Here is a 6,907-nt window from a genome sequence, read left to right as displayed (position 1 = left end):
ATTTTCAAGGTATTTAACAATAAGTTTTCTTGAAAAACAATGCTTTAGCATACATTACATAGAATTCATCAATTATTTTCAAGAACTAAGTCTTGTCAGCAGCAGTGATTTGTGCTGAGGTCCAAACACTGTTTCACTTTCGGTTTGTCTGAATAACTGCATAGGAGAGTTGATTAAAATCAACTCCCAAAAAGGGGAAATAAAAAAACAATTGACTTTTTTATGCAGTCTACATTAACTGTTTAAGTTGAATTTAATTTTTATAGAATTGTTTTAATGAAAAGGAGTTAAATGGGTTTTTTTTTAATTTTGCATCCAACATTTTATTTTAAAAAAAAAAAAAGTCTGTCTGATGGACGTCCATGTGTCTGTTTTTAATGTCGGTCCGTCCGTCCGTCTGTTTGTGTCTGTCTGCAAAAAAAAAGCCTTTTCAATATTTGTATTGTTGGGGGTTTTTTTAACCGCAGAAGGTAATATTTCAGAATTTTTCATGTATATTTTCTCGCTGTGTCAACCTTATAATGTTGTACGTTGGCAAAATAATCGTGCATAGTGTCATAAATAACTTTTATGTAGACATAATGAAAAATAACTTCCATTAATATATAGTGTCATTTAAAGACTTCATTTATATATCTTTATAGGATATTCTATTGAACCTTTTTTTTTCTTTTTACATTTTTACAATTTATGCTGAGGTAACGCGGAAGAAAAAAGAGCCCCCTCCCCTAGAACAGAATCCATAACACCTTTATAGTATCCATTATGTTTACCTTTCCCAGGGCAACACTTACATACCATCGAGGCTGTGCGGGAATGATATGCGCCAGACAGCATGTTTACGACCCAGAGGTGTAAATCAAACCAAAGCCCTCATGATTATTTTATAAAGCACCTTGATTAAACAAATCCAACAGCCCGGGTCCTGCACTTCAATCTGAAAATAAAATCTTTATCATCGGGGAAAATCCCAGGTTATATCGATTGATAGTGCGAAGTTCTTTGATTTAGTTGCGCATTAGAATGGCCCTTTCCCGGGGTTTTTGCGTACATTGAGTGCAAGAAATCTTTCCTTTTTTTACATCCAGTTTCCGGGTTTTATTGACATCGACGGTTATCGGCCAGTGTTGGGACTAAACATCTACTTTAATTCGAAGCTTTTATGATTCAAACATATTTTATCATGTGATGGAAAACAAAAGGATTGGGCACAAGTTCTGAAAACTTAGAACGTCCATTCCTACATAAATAGTTATAACACAAAGTGATGTTTAATATTAAAAACACAGAAGTATCAAAGGTCAGTATATAACGTTGCAATGTATATGTACACATTGTAGTGGCTAAACTTATGACAGCAGATATACAGAAAAATAATTAAAAGACAAAGTGAATAAAAAACGAAATGTAAATAGTTTTGATATTCTTTTAGATAGGATTCTTACAATGACTTATACATGTACTTAAGATTCTATATATATATATATTGTTTGGCCTTGCATTGAATCGATGAAAATAAATGAATAAATAAATAGTGTTTTGATCTTGAATTTATCTTAATCAGATGTATTTTCCTTTTCCGCGCTACTTCTTGAAACAAGACCCTATACTGGTTTTATGACTATACAATTACATGTATGTATGTAGCGCAAAGATTTATTACAAGTGCTAATACTAACGACCTTGGCTATAAAGGCTTGGAATTAAACATTAATCTTTAACACGAAGTTTTAATAATCTTTAAAATTAGAATTCTTACAACGACTTGTAAAGTATTCCATATTTTTTATTTTAAAGTTTGTCCTTGACCTTAAAACAATAAAAAAAAAACACTGGTTTTGATATATTTATATTTGAGATATTTAATGTTAAACTAACAATGCATATTGTGTTATTTTATGGTACTTCTTGATCAAGATCTCATCCACAGTATTACTGGTAATGTATTGTAAGAATCAATTTCATCAAGGCCTTGGACTTTCGGCAGGATTTAACTATCATATCCTTGCGTCAAAACAAGTTAAAAATGATGATGGTTAATTTCAAGCGAAATGAACACCGATTACTTAACTCAAAAGCCAAACAAATCGTGTTGATTTCAGAGAGCCATGGCTGAGTAGCCAGCAATGAAATAGGCAGGCCTATACCTCACAATGCTGTTTGACACAACTACCCAAAGTCCAAGCTCTTGTTAGAATGGTTCAAAATCCGGTCATTTTTGTCCTCAGTCTCATTTTTTCGCTCTGTTGTATAAAAGTGAGACTGAGATAAAAACTGCGCTCGGATAAATCTTATATGGCATCGAGATCGGAATTGACAAAAATAAAACAAACGGAATTGTGTGTTCATTAGTTTATTAGAATAAGCTTTCAAAAGATTTTTATGATTACAAGCCTATCGATTTTGAAAATTTAGTCGATGAATGATTTTCAATCAACGAACGTATGATGACTAAGCAATAAACAGAGCAGCAATAGCAAGCATACAGAATCTGTCCTTTGAATTGGAACAACGTCTATCACTATCTATATATTTCTGAAATAAGAAATTAATTTTACATGTATTCTTTAAATTGATTTTCAAAATTTTATGGTATTTTATAGTGATATTTATCTTGTACACGTCAATATCTTTTACGTTGTATGTTTTTTTTCTGAACCGCATCTGTCTTTGGGTGATTGAAGCATCGTGATAATCTTTCATATACAGACGTGCTTACGCGAAAAAACTACTTATCACAAGACTCCTCCTATGATTTATTACTCTATATGAACGACAGATGTAAAATATCTTTTCAGTCTATATTATGTTTACACTAATGTCTCACTTGCCGCATGTTATAATATTATCGGATGGTTATGATCGATACATATTTACTAAAGATTGATACAGACTCTCTCTCTCTCTCTCTCTCTCTCTCTTTCTCTCTCTTTCTCTCTCTCTCTCTCTCATCTTTTTTTCCCTCTTTCTCATCCAATCGCATCTCTCTCTCTCTCTCTCTCTCTCTCTCTCTCTCTCTCTCTCAAAAAGAAAGAAAGAAAGAAAATCCGGATTCCGATTGTAAATATTTCAGAATTAGAACGAAGATGGTGTGGTCCTATCAAAATTGTAGTCGAACGGTCATATAAGTGATATTTCGCCATCGATTTATAGGCATCTCCTCATCTTGTTTTCTATAACTATTCCTTTACAAATGTGATATATCTATATCATTTTTTTTCCTTCTCCAATATAAAAGCACACAGTAAATGTTCTTAAAAGGATATAAGCGGTTCTGATTCTTTATATATTCTAGCACGACATGGGTTAGAAGTAATGAAAAGTTTTCTGGTCATAGAAAATCAATAAATATATTATAGAAATTGCCAGAAGTTTCCCTGAAGCTTTAAAGCAATCATGGTTAATGAAAACCAATATCGGTCCATCGATTTACAATAGTCACGATTGCAAACGTTTCTATGTGTATCTTACGTGTTTTGAACGAACTGGCAAACTGGAAAATAATTTGTTGTAATCCGACTATTTTACTGTTTTCTAATCGTTAAACGGTTGAAATAATTGGCGAATAAAATTTAATTGTCATCAATTTGATCGAAAACTTGAAAGGTCAACCATTTTCAATTGCATGTGTGCACTATTTGAGTGTAAATTAACATTTGATATTTTGTCATTCAAGTACATGCAATACATAAACACGCGCTTTTCATAGAATTTAACATTACATGTAGAAACACAAACATGTACAAACACAACGAATTTCCCGTTAATCTGCAATATATCGAATACAGGAACATGATAAATAAGAATTAAGTTGCAATATATCTCGAAAATACATAAATACAGTTTATTTACCATTACGAATATTTTAAAGATTATTTTTTTCAGAATGAAGTGATAATAATTAAGAAAAATCATGCATGGCTTAAATATATAAATTGATGTATAAATCTACTTTTAGCCGAGGGCATTTGAATAATTTTTATCAATGTAGATATTAAAAATTAGTAAATAATTTCCATTCGCCAAACAGAGACAGTATTTGCGAAAAAAAAATGCTTATTAGGCAGGCATGTAGCAACCGGGATCGAAGGGGGTGATTGTTCGGGGTTCCTCTCCACTTAATTTTGTTAAAATGAGCGTACATGATAGAATAGCTGATTATCCCCCCCCCCCTACCGGATTGAGAATTTGAGACTTGTCAGAAATGCCAAAACTGTATAAAATATTGCTTTAGTCTACCGGTCTTATGAAAAAGCTTCACAACACTCTCAAAATCTCCAAAAACGTGATTTTACAGCCATAGGATGGTCTTAGGACATGGTAAGTGATGTCCTAAACTTACATGTAGGAAAAAGTTATGGCGGTTCCTAAAGTTAGGAGAGCTTTGAGGAACATGCAGACTTAAGACGAAGACGTATCCTAAGAGTACTTAGGACACACCATAGTCCTAAGATACAATGTAGCTTTGTGAACATGCCTGCAGGTTTCCAATATTCATAGAAACCCTATACCTGGAAGTCTGCGGTGACAGTTTACCTAGTCGTTAGTACCTGGTTTATCCGGTAATGCCACTGGTATCGTTATACTATTAGCAAATCATTAAAACACTGAGAAACACGTTACACCAATATAATCGTTTTGCATTTTTATCAGGTACGTGAAACTGTATACATTTTACATAATATGCTATCTATCGTTGCTTTCAGATTACGGTACATTCTTAAATTGTAAAGAACCCCCTATAATACCCACTTAGTTTGGCACAAGTACATGTATCAACTACATGTCCTATGACACACCTTAATTGCCCTATATGTACATTATTCATTTTATGATGACCACTCTTCATTATATAAAGGTGCTTTTATATTATCTTATAGCGCTAGACACTAAATACCTCTTCATGATATGCTGGTTCCTATAGCTACAAGATGCTACTTGTAATTCCTTACATGATGAAATCTTGACATTACCCGCCACCAATTTCGTCTTTTAAGCTGATACTTTGTCTGCTGGTAATTGGTCATGTATCCTAATAGTTTGTCATTTATGCTGATATGTCATCATTTTTGCGAATACTCCGTCATTTTATGCTAATACTTCGCCATTTGTGCTAATACTTCGTCATTAATGCTGATACTTTGTCATTTATGCAGACTCTTTGTCATTTAAGCTGATACGTTGTCATTTATGCTGGTAATTGGCTAATTTTCCTAATAATTCGTCATATTTACTGAAATGTCATATTTTATGTTAACACTTCGACATTATATGCTAATACTTCGTCATTTATGATGATATTCTGACATTATATATCATGCTATTCGACATATATGTCATATATCATGATACTGTGAAAAAATCTTATTCTTTACTAGGATAGTGCAGTTGGTGAGCATTGGTTTTTGGTTTTATGGTGAAATGTTAAAAAACTTAATTTTTATCTTTGAAAATTTAAAAATAAAATTAATTGTTTAGATAGGTAATATTTGAAAGCTATGAAATGGCGCTTCTGTTCTTCTACTTTCTTTCTTTCTTTTTTTAGCCCATGTTTATTATACAATTTACATCATGTTAAAAATCTTATGCCTCGTAAGATGTTTATTTAATGTAAAATAAAAAAAAAATGAAATAAATTTGAATGTTATTTCAATATATTTTTGAGCCATCGCCAGAATTCACCGAATCGCTTTTTATTTGCGTGGGACATTCCTTACAAAATCAGATAAGTATGTCATTTGATATTTGATAAACTAGTGTGTGACGTGTGACCTGGAATCTGTGTTTTGCTGTACTAGTCTCCTTCTGGATCTGATATTGACAAAAATCAAATTGACGCAAGTGTCAAACGAAAGGTCTAGTTTTACTTTACATTTTTAAAATACATGGATGTGAAATGGACAAGATTGAGTTGGTGTATTACATGGGCAATACACTTAAGAAAATTTAAAATTAAAAAATTTCCATATCACAAAGATTGATAAACAAGTCAACAAATTATATTAATATCTCTTGTTTGCATTTAGTGTTATCATCCTAACCTTAAATTAGATATATTTGTAAATACACATGTATTTGTATATTATATGTCATCTTTCATGTATTTGTATATTATATGTCATCTTTCATGTATATGAATATTATTAATATGTCATCTTTTATGTATTTGTATATTATATGTCATCTTTCATGTATTTGTATTCTATAATTATGTCATCTTCAGTCGGAATGATCGAACAACTACAAGTGTGTTCCCTATGTTGTGCGTGACTCCTGCAAAAACTGCGTATCAAAAAAATCAGATGAGTTTTAAAATGAAAACAAAGCTAGTAGTGTAAGTGAAGCGCACACAGGACCATTAAAGGGTTTTTTAAAAACCCTCAACTCTGGTGAAAAACACTAGGTTAATTTTTGTTCTGTTTGAGGAGAAAGGTACAAGACGTATTTCTATTTTTCTCATTTTCTTGCCGAGTCAAATTCAACATAATTTTGAAAAGATAACAATAGAAATAAATGGATATTCATTTTTAAAAAAAATTAAGAAAACAAAACCAATATCCTAATGAGTATAACGACACAAATTAATTTTAAATACAAACATTGTTCATTGTTTTATGCATTGTATAATTTGGATGATTCCATATATTCATCATGATTATCACGTATCTAATGCGAACGCCCAAAAAAAATTCTGTTTTGTTAAATCATGTATTTTATTTTTTCTTGAAAATGCATAAAAAACACCAACCTGTTGGTTGTTAAAATCCATGAATTGAGAAGGTTTAGTGAACGCAATAACAGGACTCTTCCATGGCTTAAGAGTCAGACATTTATTTACGGTATTTGTTGTATGCATAAATGATATAGAAAGAAAAAAATATCAGAGGAATTAATATCCAACGGAAAA

Source organism: Crassostrea angulata, chromosome 5 (assembly GCF_025612915.1).
Source record: "Crassostrea angulata isolate pt1a10 chromosome 5, ASM2561291v2, whole genome shotgun sequence".
Classification (NCBI taxonomy): domain Eukaryota; kingdom Metazoa; phylum Mollusca; class Bivalvia; order Ostreida; family Ostreidae; genus Magallana; species Magallana angulata.
This window is presented reverse-complemented; position numbering follows the sequence as displayed.